General features: G+C 32.4%; 1 pseudogene; it reads left to right on the top strand.

The window, feature by feature from the left end:
* Positions 1-730: 730 nt before the first annotated feature.
* On the top strand, positions 731-849 carry LOC111742385 (annotated as a pseudogene).
* The last annotated feature ends 15,829 nt before the right edge of the window (positions 850-16,678 follow it).

A 16,678-nucleotide genomic window follows, 5' to 3' on the forward strand; every position in this document is an offset into this window, starting at 1 on the left:
CCCACAAAGGATTAGAAAGCAAAAATACTCCTCACAAGCCGTATCACCTCGAAGTTGAAGGACCGGATGAAGAGATCGCGGTATTTTGTGACGGCTGTGGAATACATTGCACGAGCTTCATATGATGAAAAAGGCTTTAGTTCTTGGGCAAAATTACGAGATAAAATCATCTAAATATTGATATTAAGATATATTAAAAATAATTATAGAGAGGCAAAAACCCTAAATGGAGCACACCTCCATAAATTTTAATTTTTCAGCTAAAAATGAACATGGGCTGTTCCTAAAATTAATATTATCGGCAAGTTCAGTTTGTTATGGGTTCCAAATCTATTTGGGGAAAAACAACTTGGTTTGAGAATTTTAGAGGTGACAGTTAAAAATAAGCACCTGATTCAGCACACAGGATAAAAGTTGAACATATTGCATTTTAATATATAACGATTAATGTAAATTAGAATTTGTATTGGAATCATTAGTGTTTCAAATCTTGCAAAACCATTTAATATACCTTTTATTATATAATGAAAATTCTACAAAATAAATATAGCATATCAGCTATTTAAAGAAAAGTATGGCTAATGTATAAACATAATTCACAAAAGAAGACATAAATGGCCATTAACTACGTGCAACACGTAAATATAAACAGTAATCACAGAAATGAGTGAAGAATTTACATCAGTTTTTTTTTTTTTTTTATATTAATAAAGATTAAGAAGAATGCCTAGTCTATGGCCATGCCACCCTGAACAAGCCGGATCCCATCTGATCAAGGAAGCTAAGCAGGGTCATGCCTGGTTAGTACTTGGATGGGAGACCAACTAGGAAGACCTGGTGCTGTAGGTGTGAAAAAAAAAAAGAAGAAGAAGAATGACTAGATGCTAGGAATCCACAAGTTTCTTATAAGTGTGATCATTTCAAACACTGCTTATAAGCATCTCCATGTTGGCTGCCTTTGTGGTAGGAAGTCTGAGAATATACATTTAACAGTTTAACTTCTAGCAGTTAATCTCAAATAATAATAAAGAAATAGTGACCATTTGGGAACAACTACAGTATCCCACAAGAAAGGATTACTTTAGACACTGATGTTATATTTGCATATCAAAATACTACAGAGCCATTAAAAGCAATGCTATATTTTGATGGAGGTGGGTGGGGGCATTTTCATTCTCAGTCCTGATGTCTTTCTAGGAAATTTAATTGGCTGACACTCCTGGCTTCTTTTCATCTCCTCACAACTTCTTACCATGGAAAAATAACAGACTTTAAATAGTGAGTGTGGGAACAGGAAAAGCGTATATTTATTGCCTCGTCAACACATTAACATAACAGAAGAATTCTTAGAGTCATAGAAGTGTATTGCTAAGTAGAAAAAAGACAGATACAAAAACTGTCGAGTATAAGGCTTTATGCAAAATATTTTAACAATATTTATCTCTTATAGATTGATGAGTAGTCCATATTTAATTTCCTGCATTTTAGTTTGTATGTATTTTCAATGTTTTCTGCAATTAGTTTGTATTATTTTTTCTAATGTGATTGAAAATGTTACTTTAATGAATTATTGCAGAATTCTGTAATCTTCTTCCCCGAGGGTTATACACAGAAGAGAAATTGTCTGAGTGGAATAATAGCCCTGATTCTATATGAAAACAAGGCAATAGGTTCGAACTGCTTTAGTCCATCCCAGAACTTGTATCAGTCACCACATAGGTGATGGCTCCTGGGTGAAAAGGACATTATTATTGACAATTTTACCATAGGAAAACTGCACACCTTTTAATTTTCTAATGTGTTTATTATCTGAGCAGAGCTTTGGGACATAATGGCTTTGTAGTCAGATCAATCTGTCTTTTTCTTGGTGTATTTGGATATTCAGAAGTTCAATAAGATGCTTCGGTTTGTGTTAGAAGGTAGAGATTTCTCTCCAAAAAGCCAGTCTTTAGAAATACATTTTGTTCATTAGCCACATGAAAAGACTTTGACAGTTAGCATTTTTTTCTTTCATGAATGTTTGCATATTTTACAGTATGATCACAACTCCAGACTGAAAAATCCGAAGTAACTCCCGATGAAGAGTTATTTCCCCATTTGCTCAACCTAGCCCAGCTCTGTCTGGTAATAATCTCTCACAAACACACATTTGTAAATGTGCACTGAACAAATTTAAATTTTAATAACTCTAGGTATACACATGTCGAAAACAAATTATGAGCATATAAGAGCATAATTAGCAAAGTTTAAAAACAGCACATTTAAAAAAATTTTAAGCTTCTACACAACTGCCATATTTTATGATATAGTCAATACAATTTCCCAGCTTTTTGAAGACTTTTTCCATTTGCTGCTGCGTGATTTCAGAAATTGCATGCATAAGCCTGTCTTGCAAAGTATTTAGCTATGAAGAAGAAATAACAATTTAACATGCTTGTTTCCATACTATTCTTGTTCACAGAAATTGGAATTTAAACTTTAAAAGACATAAACCTATTGCAACGGCAACGTTTACAACTTCCTTTCTTAAAATATGGAGGTTTTCTCATGAGACTTCTTATTAGAATAATGGATTTTTATATTTGCACCCAGTATCTGATACTGTTCTGGTTTATGTTATATATGAACACTACCAATGCACAGGTGCTCAAATGCACATTTAATAAGAAATTTCGGCAATTAGACTCGGTCTCTCTCCCTTTTGACAAAGTGTATTTCAGGGCTAAAGAGTACACCTGTGCAGTTTGTGAACAGTTTATACATCTCCATACCACAACTCCATGGTGTGCCACCCATGTGGACCACAAGGTGAACAGTATCCCCCAGAGTCATTTTTATCTCTTCTACATGTCTACCAGATACCAGATTTAGCCCCGAAGGGCAAAAAAAGTAGAGTTCAAAACTAGCCAGCCCAATGACAGAAGAATAAATTCAGGTGGTGAGGAGAATCAGATATACCCAGAGAGGTCCTTGAATATTAAAGAGTGATTGAGATTCTCACCCTTCCTAACAGCAATATAAGACCAGATCTAATCTGAAATAGAATTACAAGTAGATGTGTACAGCATTAAATAACGCATATGGCCAAAGGAAGGACAGGAGGACAAAAAGAGAATGGGCACAAATTGAGTGTTGCTCTGTGTTGATTACTGTTTTAGGTGGTGTACAATTCATTCATGTAACAATCTTATAGCCATTTTATTCAAGTGAATTAGTTTTGTGGCTTAAATAATTATAGAAATAGCAAAGTTATTATTAAAGAATGTAAATAATTATGTAAAAAGAGAAAGGGGCAACAAATGTGGGGGGCGGGGGAGTCCCTTTCCCTAAGGTTTATCTGGTATTAATCTGAGTCCAGATTGGTCAAAGGACATAAGTTCTTTGTCGTTCTTATTCTTTTTAATTATAGTGACCTGAAAAAATTCAGATTCAAATTTCCTCGAAATGATACAAATGACTGTCTTCCTACTAATGGGAATATGCTTATTTGGTTAATTTTGCTATGTTGAAATATTCTTAGACATTCATTTCAATATGCAATTAATAGCAGGTAGTGAGGAAAGAAACAGTAACTCTCAGTTTATTTTTGCATTAGATTTTGCCTTGGGGCCTGATGTTTGAGGTTAAAAGAGTAATAAAACACAAGGACTATCATTCATTCCTGCTGAAAACAAGACTAATCAGGAATCAAAGTCTGGAAAATGAAAAAGACTGCCTGATTAATTTATATAGTCTCAGTATGTTCTAAAGGGCATTAAAGTGCCCAACACCTTCATAGTATCTCCCTTTTTATATCTAAATCCATTTAGGTAGATTATTCTCACAAAAATTTAGTTAGCTGAGGAATGAATGGGATTGGTGTAATTTTCTCTGTCTGCACTGTCCCTGAGGTTGTTAATGACGAATGCATTACAGTTATTTATTACAAATAGATTAAAGATGTCAGTGTGGTTCAATTCATAGCAATCTTAGACTTTAAAAAGTATTGGGAACTGGGCTTCTTCCCAATGCTGACAATGTACATGATAACTTTCCAGAGGACTATATCCCTCAGGAGTACTTTCCTTTATGTTTATTACTTTAAAAAATGAAGGTACCATCTGCTCTTGCTTCATACTTGTTTAAATTGTTTAGAAACTCAGGTTGTAATGAGAATAACAATGGTGTACTTCCATATAGTTAATTTCACCTGTAAATAATTAGCTATACAGCCCTTTCTTTTAGCCCTGCAATGGATACTGATGAACACAAAATGCACTGTAGAAGCAACATGTTTTCCAGGACAGATAGACATGTTAGGTCTCTCCAAGTGGTCTGATGCAGCAACAGAAAAGTAGTTATTTTATATCTCAATGTCATAAATATTCATACCTGATAAAAGTAAAATTATTTATGGTTAATTTATACCATACAATGTTAAATAAATACTCACCATATAGACAATCTACTTAATCTTCTGAAACAATTTAAGATAGGTGGGAGACAAGGTCAAAAGGCACATTATGTAGATATGATAATAATTAGTCTACGTCTGTAAATTTATTCCATGAGAAATAAAATTATTTAAAATATAGTTTCAGGCTGTAACATCTTCTTTAATAGCTAAACCATACAAATGGGCCATAACAAATAAATGAAATGTACAAAATGTTATAACAAAAATTAAATGGACTATAATTGATTTTTAATTTTGGATCCATGAATATCCTAAAATTATAAGCAAAAATTTGGGGTTTTCATACATTTGTACATCTTATAGGAGGTCCATCCAAAGGCTTTATCGGTTTGTCAAATGGTCTCTTCTCTAAATGTATAAATTGTTATTTCATATCAAATTAAATAAATACCATGCATTTAATAAAATATTGTTTTTTAAAATTATTCTACTGTTGTTAAAGTTTATTTAAAATATACCGCTGTTTAAATACACCAGGTATGTGAAACGAGATTCAAAATAAAACATGTCTTTTTCTTAAAGAATGGCAAATTATGAGAGAACACAGGGAATTTAATAAAGGAAGATTGTTATCAGTGTTCAAACTGTTAGAAAAATAGACCAAATAAAGCTAAAGCTGAACATTTGTTATATGAATACTTCTCAGCAAGAAATCTGCATCAAGTTCATAACTCTGGTACAGTATTGTTTGATTCATATATTTAAAATAACAACAGGTTTGATTATAACATGTTGCTTTTGAAGCATTCCTGCACAGATATTAGGCTAATAACTCAATTTGGCATCGTCGTGTATATACAAATTACTGCATAAATTAAAAGCCAGAGATGGAATCGCTTAGTTCCCCTTCTTTCCAACACTTTGTTTCTGTTGATGTTAAGATTACTTTAGTTCCTTCGGTTAAATGACTATGTTGCCATGTTCATATTCATAATATTTTCACATTTGACAAATTCTCTCTGTATTAACAAGGAGAAAATTATACCATATATCTGCAGTCACAGTGAAGATGTATTTTATATAACCATACATATATTTTTCAAACAGATTTAAGCATTTGTAAGCAATAAGCTTACTTGAGGGCTTAGTGGGGGACCAGGGTGATGTGTGGAGTATTACACAATTATTATGGCTTTGCCCTTTCTGATAAGTATAAAAACAAATACCTAGTCTATGTTCAGAATAATTTTATCAGATGCTTCAGTGAGAATAACTGAAAAAGCAGTTTAAGTATCCACATTCTTCGTTAAACACATTCTTACTTAGCTCTGAGCCACTTATCTCCTCCTCTTGGCCCACTCAGGCAGGGAGGGCTTTCTTCTTTATTAAAGTGCCCTAGGACATTTTATTGTAATTATATAACTCCTTAGTCTCCTCTAATATTATCTCTCCCAGTAAATGTTACTGAAAGAAGGAATCTGATCCTTTAACTTGGCTGGCTTTTATGCATAATCTAATGCTACACAGTGTCACAGAACTTGCTCGTGATCTGGCATGACTTCCAACAAGAATGTTTGAGTGTAGGTTGAACCCCGAATTTGATAGAGAATGGTTTCACATAGAGATCTAAATCTACATCTGTATTACAATATACTGTAGATCTTAAGTTTATTCTAATTCTTGTTCAAAATGTTATTCCTTACCATTCATCACTTTGAGCAACCCAAAATTAACTTGTATAGAATTTTAGAGACTGATGTTTACTTTACATTTTTACTCCAAAGTTTTCTAAAACATGTTTCATGGAAAATGCCCCATAAGGCTAGGGTGGGTAATGGGATATAAGAAAAGAAGAAAACAAGGCACAAGCAGAAAGAATACAGTTCTGTTTTACGTATTAGTCTTCCTTGTAAGCTTTTCCTTGGTTTGAGTTTTACAGATGATAATTTTTTTAAAACGGTGGTTTGTTTCAATTCTTTTTATAGATGAGGCCTAAAGAGGCCGAATAATATGCCCAAAGTCATATGTCTTGGTAGTGGAAGAATTTTTTCTCCATCTCAAAACAATTAACATTGAATTCAGTGTCCTATGGCACTAAATAGTTTTGTAAATTATAATGTATTCATTACTTAACTAAAATATTGGATCAGAAGTTAACATCTTGTTATTCTAGTGACTTCTATCTATAACCTTACTCATAATGTGCAAGCTAATAAATGCACAGAATCCTGGGTGCATTACTAACCCCAGGAGAGGGACTCAGAGAAAACATGGAACTCTTTTAGCCACAGTGAAATTCAATCCTTCAACACCCGCATAAGGCTCTTTATAAGCATCTCTGGGTTTAGACTACTGCTCTCTACTCTCCCAGAGCTTTGCTGGAAGATGTTTAATTTGTATAAGCTGTTCAAATGTTTGATGAGTTCTCATTGAGTTTACAGAGCTTGATACTGAGTAACAAGATGAAAATGAATATTGGTGTTCCACATGTTACGGAGAAGAAAAGTGTTTAGGAAATAGAAAATATTTCAAATAATACCATTTATTGCCTGCCTGTTAAATCATTTTATTGTGATATTTTCAGTTTTTTTGAAAATTAATAAATTCAGTAATACTATACAAGAAGCAGAGTTACCCTATTTGATAAGGCAATGGCATTAAATGTGCTTCTATCTATGGCATGATTCCCAAACTTTTAATGTTCTCGACTATTTTAAGTGAATTTTCCACTCGAATGGCTAACCTTGTAATCAGCTCTTTATTCTGTTTCTGTAGACATGCTTGCCACATAGGCTGAAAGGCAGGCTGACTTCCAGATCAACTCAAGACTCACCTTCCCCTTTGCTTGTTCTGTCTCGATAACAGATGTATTCCCTTTGCTTGTTCTAGATAACAGATGTATTCCCTTTGCTTGTTAGGCCCTATAAAAGTAAGGTTACCCCTGAGCTCAATGCCCAGATCTTCAGAGTGCTAGCTCTTCTGAGACCACCGGTGTAATAAACCTGAGATCTCCAACTCTCTGAGTGGCGCTTGGTTTCTCACTGGTCTGATTTTTCTGCAACAAAAGTATCTCAATGACTCTGGATCTTTCAGAAAAAAATGTCTGACTGCACATGTACACAATTATTTAACTTAATTTTAATGGATGTTCTCAGTGAAACCGTTGCTGTGTGGTTTTAGTATTTGCCACTCTTAAGAGATTTGGAACTCAGATCTTTGCAAGGCAACATTAACTAATTGTAAATCTTATTAACCACCTTACAAGCATTCTTTCATTTTATCTTTACAATGACCTTAATGTAAGTCCTCTTTTTATTCCCATTATACAGGTGAAAAAACTGGAGTTTAAAATTTTAAAAACTTGCGCAAGGTCACGAAGCATATGAGTAACAGAGCTGGGAATTGAACCCTGGTCTGTCTGGTGCAGACACGATCTTAAAGCTAATATATTTAAATAATAAAATGAATCACCTGTTTAAATAATTATTATTTTATTAACGTGGAAACATCTGAAAGAATATAATTTGATACCCTCTCACTCCACACCTCCATTTCCCAATGTCTAAAGTCTTAAGTTACAACATTAGTCTTGAAGGTGTCATCCACCTAATTCTTCCTAATCTTTAAACCAATTTAACAACCTTTAAGTGTATCATTCAGTGACATGAAGTACCCTCAGTGTTGTGCAATCATTTCAAACAGAAACTCTGTTCCCATTTAACAATAACTCCCTATTTTTCCCTGCTTCCAGCTCCTATAACCTTTATTATACTTCTGTCTCTATGAATTTTCCTATTGCAGGTACCTCATATACATGGAATCATACAATATTTGTCTTTTTTTGTCTGTCTTATTTTACTTGGCATAATGTTTTCAAGGCTCATCAGTGGTAACAGAATTTCATTCTTTTTTAAATAGATACATATTTCATTGTATGTATTTATACCACATTTTGTTTATCCATTCATCTGTCAATGGACATTTGGGTTGTTTCCATCTTCTTACTATTGGTAATAAAACCGCTATGAACATTGGTGTATAAGTATCTGTTTCAGTCCCTTCTTCAATTTTTGTATGTACTTAAAAGTAGAATTGATAGATTACATGGAAATCCTATTTAAGTTTTAAAATTTTCCTGTTTTCTTTTCATTTTTTTTCTGAACGACTTGTAAACTATCCCCAGTCATCTTTATCCATAAAGCCTCTGCTTTACTTCTCAGTACTAATAATATTTAGAATGTTCTTCAAGTCTTTATAATAAAAAATAACCATTATACTGGTAGTGCTTGCTATGTGTCAAGTTTCATTCTAATATTTTTAATTCTACTACCAAATTCACTAAGGTGACATTTGTCATGAAGTAAATACATAGTAAATGTTTATACCATAACATTTTTCTCCTTCTATGCCTTCTTGTGGTTATTTTAGTGCATTTTATTTTTGTCCGGGTCGTTATTTTAGACTGAAAGAATTAGGAACCATTCCCAAAGGAACTAATACATTCATCGGCTCTCTTACAAACAATGTAGAGACATTGGAAATTGGTGGATAGAAGGAAGAGAAACATTTCATTCAGCTGTTAGGTAACATGTATTAAAGATGCAACAGCTGTTTTTTTCACAAAATATCTTAAAATTACCATAACATCATTTTATATTTTTTAATATATGTGACATGGATGACGGTGCACATTCTTCCTATACTATTTCTTTTTGTCGACTTCATAAAATTGAAAACTACAACAGTATACTGAAGGAAAACCTATGGGAAGCATTGTTGCAAAGATAGAATGGAAAGCAGGAGAGGGGTAGTGAAATGACACTGACTGAGCACCTACTGTCCGTCAGACCCTGGAATAAACAAGCAGATTTATACATGCCTTCTCATTGATCTTTCCAACAGCACAGTGATTCAGGGAGTCCCTATTTTACAGGTGTGGAAAAGGGGCTTGAAGAGGTTAGTGGTTGGCCCAGCCATGGGGTAAACAGTAGAATTGCCATCACTCAACGGTTGCTTTACAAGGTACAGAAAAACTCCCCGATAAGGATAAACAGGGGCACCTGATTGATGAGACCCAGATCTACATTTACTCTGATAGCTGGCCACTTATACAATGGTGCCCTTAAGAGAAACCACCTTATATTACTAGGCATTTATGTGTTTATTTTTCTTATAAATTACAAGTTATTTATTGGGTTTAAAGATATGTATTTTAGAAGTTTTATTTGGAATCTCATGTGACTAGCCAGATAAGAAGGGTTCAGATCTGTAAGCACATTTAACTAATTAACTAATTAGCAGTTAATAGGGCAAGAAAGTGCTATTTTTTTTCTTCAAATCTCATTAACAGTGTTTTGGTAAAATGTCAACTAAGTACCTTTTTAAAATTATGCATCAAGTTTATAAGTACTTTAATAAAGTATTTTTCAAAGATAAATTCACTTTGAATCTGGATGACATCTATAGATTACTTGCAATTTGGTGATTAACAATGTCTTTAAGTTAATATTATAGAATATGTAAGAATGCATAATCTTAAATATGATTTAAAGCCTATTCCCCTACTTCTGTAGTAGACATGGTCTATTTACAATTATAGATAGATTCATCAAAAATTTTAAAAGCTGGATTTAGATTGTAGAAACTTGGACTTTGAGCAATGGCAAATACTCTATTCCAGATGAGAAATATTCCACATCAAAAGTTTGAATGACAATAATTGACTCCATTGCCTCAATAACTTAATTCCACATCTGAGTGAAAAATTATAGAACAAAGAAAATTCGAACAACATGAAGATATTATAAACTACAAAGAATAATTTCAGTAATGCTTTGATTTTCATACTTCAGGTTTTAAAAGTTCAGAGATGGTATTTTTCTAATTAATTCAATCTTTGTTCTTATTAAAGTCAAGCTCTTAAAATGATTAATTCATATTCTAGTTTGCATATAATTAATGATATAGATTTATTGTGCCAGTAAACATTTTTAGAGAGCATTTTTTTGATAATTTAAGCTGAGAAGTTCATCAAACAACTTTATAATAGAAATAACAAGTACATAATTTGTAAAATATAAATGTGTGTGTATCCACACACATACATATTTATGCTTCTAAATACACTTAAGCGATACCTTATTTCTAATAGCTTATGTCTCCTGTTTCTCAGCATTGAGTAAAGTCCCCTGAAATGCTTTCTCTTGACTCTACTCCCACCATGAGCTCTCCTTCACCTGTCATTTCTACCCATTTTTTCATATTTCAGCTCAAATAACATTTCTTTTTTAAAAAGAGAACTTATATGTTACAAACTATTTCTAATCACTACATAATAAAACAGATACCTACTATGTCCTCTAAATAAAAGTTAATTTTGTGATATCTGCTTCAGTTTTCTTTTTAAAAATAAGTTTGTAAACACAAATAAGGTTAAATTCTACATCCCTTCCCCCTTTCTTCTCCCCAATGCTAGTATGTATGACAAAGACTCTTTCCTTGACCAAATGTTAGGCAGGTTCCTCTGAAACCTTTTCTCAACTAGGCTTCAACCTGTGGCCTTTGTGTCGGGCTTTGCACAGCCCAATTATAGCAAAAGTCCTGCCAAAATAGTTTAGTCAGAATCCCTACTGTTAATATCAGTCACCCCTCAGTATCTCTCAGGTGAAGTCTGATCACCACCACCTGCCTTCAACAAGAATCCTGTCAAGTCAGTTTAATCAGAATCCCCTTGATGTTTCCTCTTAGTGATTTTTATCCATTGACCCCACTCTGCTCCTTGGCTATAAATTCCCACTTGCACTTGTCTCTCTTTCTCTATAGCGATAGTTCCTGAATAAAATCTGTTTTTACCACTTTACTGTCAAGCTCTGTTTTGTTTTGTTTCAAATCATTATCAGACATGTTTAATTTTTTTCTCTGACATGTGGAGGATTGATGAATAAAGATATTTTTGTGGTTTATTTTTGAAAGTTTTACATAGGTAGTACCAGGATGATTTATCCTTTATAACCTTCTTATAGAACTTATCATTTTCTTTCAAAGAACTTGCAACAATTTGCAATCATATGCTTCTTTAAGTACTTACTTGATTGATGTGACTAGATTATAAATTTTTTTCAGACTGACCATATTTTCTCATCAATTACTACTTGTTGAAAGTATTTGGACTAAAAGGCATTCTTAGATCAATAAGACAGATTATTTGAACTCACACTCATATAAAATGAGCTTAATAGCAGTGTTTAGAAAAATAATGATTGTTTTTTAAGTCTGTAGCATTTTTCTTTCAGTAAGAGCCTATCTTGTGCCCTGACATTTTATTAAGTTATACCAAGGCCAAAGTAAAAGACATATTCTCTGCCCTCAAGTAAATAGCAATTTCCAAAAGCATTTAGATATTCTTCGAAAGCAATGTATTCAGCAGACTTCACTTAAAAAAGTGATATATTGTTATTATCTGTGGAATTGGTTGTAACCCAGGACTTATAATAAGCAGCCTACATAATATGTTTAATGCAACAAATGAATAAGAGAAACAAACAAAAATTCATAGACACAGACAACAGTTTAGTGGTTATTAGAGGGAAAAGGAGTGGGGGAGAGGTGGTGAAGGGTGAAGGGGGAAAAAGATTTGACTTTGGTGGTGACATTCAACACAACATACAGATGATGTATTATAGAATTGTACACTTGAATATATATAATTTTATTAACCAATGTCACCCCAATACATTTAATTCGAAAAAAATTAAAAATAAAACAAAAAATAATTCATAATGATAAATTACAACTTTTAATCAGTAATTCAAAAGGATTCCTACATAGTCACTCACTTCATTACCTTCTTTTATTTTCAAGATTTTGGTGAGTAAACATTAATGTTACTTTGATGAATATTTGCCTGTACGTGACAGAAAGACTTCCAAATATAATAATGATTCATATCCCCTAACGCAGAAATTCAATTCAAGATAATGGCCTGAGTAGATATGAAATTGGACATGGATGCAGAATGGCAGGAAATCAAAGATAAATTAATGAAAATGCTTATAATTATATTTATGTGTTTTCCCTATAATAAACTATTGAAATGAAAATGCACATCTGATTTGTCCATATGCTTAATGAAGGGGAAAATTCAGACTAATTACATTTCAGTTGAATATTTACTCCTAATTCAGTATTCTTTCAGTTTTTCAATATTTTACTTTAAATGATATTCCCAATAAACATATCGAACCAGAAAAAAAGCAGTTTTCTCCAAAACTAAAAAAACAATTTTTTATTCTATTACACATTGAAATTCACTAAACACAAATACATTTTAAGGTTCAATTACATAATTCTATAAAAATATACTCATGAACTTGTTACAGATTCTTTTATAGAGACCACTCAGAAACTATTATTTATAAAAAATAATCTTTTACTTTAAAATGAAATGATATATAATTTTAATATCTTAAAAAATCATGCTTTTAACACAAGTGGGTTCATCTATTTGAATCTGGTCTTCTATAATTATATTGCTTAAATCAATTACAAAAGGATAATAAAGATTTTGTTTTCATGTGACTCTATTTAATTATGAGTTATATTTTGTTAGATTACCATTCAAATGAGGAATATAATAATTAATCTTATCAACTTTTTATTTTCAATCTAAATTAAATTGATTTCTTCCATCTACTTATTAAATTCCTGTAACTACCAAAAAAATTACATGTGTTCAGATAAAAATTAGATATTATATGCGTACGGGACACAGGTAAATATATTTCTCTATAAAGTTTAAATCTGATCAGGAATTGATTTGAACTCCAAATAAAGACAAATCATATACACACAGCTGGGTCACATATCAACTCTGAGTCATTTTTCTCTTTGCTATCTCTTCGAGGCAATATTGATGTGATAATAGGGAGGAATGCAACAGTGGACCAAATCTCGTTACAATGCACAACTGTTGCGGATTATTCTTCCTTTTCACTTTTAATTTTGAGAAGAAAATAAATGAGGAGTGAGCAGGTAGGAAAAAGCAGAGTAACAATAGCAACAACAAAAACACGAGGTTAAAGCCGATTATAAATAAACAAAACATAGATTTTATGAAAGGCAAGGAATTCTTTAATATTTTGTAATCTATTGAAGGATGGCATTCCCATCAAGTTCTGTATGTGCAAGGATATTTAATATGAATATATTCAGTCAAAATGTCATTGGCTTGTGTTAGTGACTGAATGTGTCCCACGAAAATTTGTATGTTGAAGCCCAACCTTCATGGTGTTAGCAGGTGGGCCTTTAGGAGGTAATTAGACTTGATGAAGTCAAGAGGATGCAGCCCTTATGAGGTATTGGTGCACTTAAGAGAAAAGGAAGGGACACCAGAGCTTCCTGTCTCTCCCATGTGAGGATACAGCAAGGCAACAGCCACGTGCGAGCCAGGAAGAGGGCCTTCGTCAAGAACCGAATCTGCTGCCACTTAGATCTTGGTCTTTCCAGTCTCCATAATGGTGAGAAGCAAATGTCTGTTGTTTAAGTCACCCAGTCTATGGTGTTTTGTTAGAGCACCCCGAGATAAAATGGTTTGTTATTTGTATTTCAAGTCTACCAGTAATGGAAAAAGTGGCTACTGGCAGCTAAATACCTATGTGGCAGTTACTAAGAATCTTTTAAAGACGACTTTTGAACTATCCAGGAAGATCAGATACTAGAAGTGTAAAAAATAAAAAAAATAAGAGATTGTAAACTGACAAGGCCCTTGCAATCTGTGAGGTCAACCAAGGGTTGCCTCACCTAAAAAATAAAAAATAAAAAAATAAAAAAAATAAAAATAAAAATAAAATAAAATTAAATTAAAATAAAATAAAATAAAATAAAATAAAAAAGACGACTTTTGAAATGATAGTTTTTATTCTTATTACTCTTTCTAGGACTTTCTCATTACCACAACTTCTTCCTGGTTTGGTTTCCAAAGTGGTCAAGCAACAACTTTTGGTATCTTAGTATTGTTTTTTAATCAAGCAACCCCTAGCTCAATGAATTAAAAGCGAAAACAAATGAATCTCGCCTTATACACACGAAAAAGAATAAGTATTATTGCTATTAGAACAAAGTGTGTATATTTATAAATAACACAGCATATAACTTCTCTCGTTGCTTCATCTTTTTCATTACATTTTTGATTTTTAAAAATATTTTTAGGAGTGGAAAAATTAGAAAATAAAGGTTAAACAAAAAAAATAAAATAAAAATTGGCTATCTTTCCCTCCTATGATTGCCATTCTAGCTTATTTTATAATAAATTATTTTTCTAATAATGGGAATTATAAAATTTAGGTCAAACATTATATACTTTTAAAACATGCAGGTGATATGCTTTTTCAGTTTAATGTGGAAAGCTTCCTGTGAATAAGCCCTGCTCTTCTTTCTGTCAACTGAAAACAATTTAAAAGTAGTTAATGCTGTAACTATTCAGTATGTAGGTTTTTGATGTATTATAACTCTAAGTTGGACATTTAATTTAATGTATAAGAATAAACATACTAATGAATGGGTAATTTCCCTTATGGTAGTTTTGTGTATAGTCAGGAGGTAAATGCATGGTCTACCTATTCAAATTTTAAATTTTATTTAGGTCTATACTTAGGGTTGCCAGATAAAATACAGGATATCCAGTTAAATTTGAGTTACATATAAACAACAAATAATATTTTACTATAACTATGTCTTACGCAGTACCTATTTGCAAAATCTGGCAACCCTATGTATACTCTATTGTTTTACACTGTACATGTGAAGTATCCTCTTTGTGCCTTTCTAATTTGGATACTGGGGTTTTTATTCTAAGTTTTATAATGTAATATTAGTATTTTTAGGAAAAATGCTTAAAGAATTGAACTTAAAATCAAGATCTGATCAAAAATTAATACAGTACTTTTGGATGTAAGTTTGGAACTAAAAAGGCAGAGCAAAATAAAATTATGAAAATCTTGGAGTTTGAAACAAGCTACGAGTCCAATAGTTGGTATTAGAAATAAATAAAATTATATGCACTCAGAGACTGAAAGTATATAAAGTACAGGAGTAAAATTATAACTAGTTTATGGGAACACACTCCACTGTCTGCCTTTCCTGCATATATATACACTTTCTGACTGAATTTAAGTTCTTTTGTTTGGTCCAGCTCCAGCTCCTGTGCCCTACCTGTGAAAACTGCTATTGTTATCACTTTGTTAAGATGTGTTAAAGACTACCAAAGCATCACCATTTAATTGAAGCTTTCTCCCAGAAATAATCATAAAGAGGGGGAAAATAGATAGGTAGATAGATAGATAGACAGACAGACAGACAGACAGACAGACAGACAGACAGACAGATAGATAGATAGATAGATAGATGATAGATAGATCAGATAGAGAGAGACAGAGATAGACAGACACAGAAGGACAAACAGATGACAGATGCAATGTTGAATTTGTAATTTTCTATTTGCAAGTATTTCCAGAAACTTGTGAATAGAGAAAGGGTAGCCAGTAATTGAGGGCAGGATCATAATTCCTCAGTTAGACTATATTTAATAGTATTTTCACACTTATTATTTGAGACATAGAAACTTTAGAGAATTACCCTTAGGGATACTACGTATAACCTATTTTCTACTTAAAATAACTTCCAGACATGTAGAATATATGAACAATGCAAAATTTTCAAGTAGATTTTTTTAACAGTTTTTTTAGCATTAGAATTGATTGATCACCTTAACTCAAACAAAGTAGGTGCCAATAAATGGTCGTTAAATGCTAACTCACTATTTTCCCAAATGCTTTGGCCTCTATTATCTCCCTGAACCTGACATATATGTTGTCCTGTGCTCAATACATTTCATCTATGAAAATGTTTGCTGGATTGAAAGTATTTTATTTATAGTTTTCAAAAAGTTGATCCTCTTTGAAAATGATTTTAGGCTATATATTTCTTTAATCACCAACAAACAGTAAATGTCTAACACATAGTAAGCTGCCAATATATGTCTCTAAGATGATGAGTGAATGAATGAGTAAATTAAATGAATGAATGAGCTAAAAGTACTCCACGTTGCTCATATAGGCTTTACTGCCCTACATATATTTTGGAAATTTTCATTGATTAAGTCACAAAAGTTAGTAGGCTATTTTCAAAGGAAAATAGGAGAGTATTATAGGAAAAAAATGTAATGCTAAGGAAGAACTTATTCCTTGTGGCTCTTTTGTGTTCTGGCTGCGGAGTCTCAAGGTAGAT

The sequence above is a fragment of the Pteropus vampyrus genome, unplaced genomic scaffold (assembly GCF_000151845.1).
Source record: "Pteropus vampyrus isolate Shadow unplaced genomic scaffold, Pvam_2.0 Scaffold92, whole genome shotgun sequence".
Taxonomy (NCBI): domain Eukaryota; kingdom Metazoa; phylum Chordata; class Mammalia; order Chiroptera; family Pteropodidae; genus Pteropus; species Pteropus vampyrus.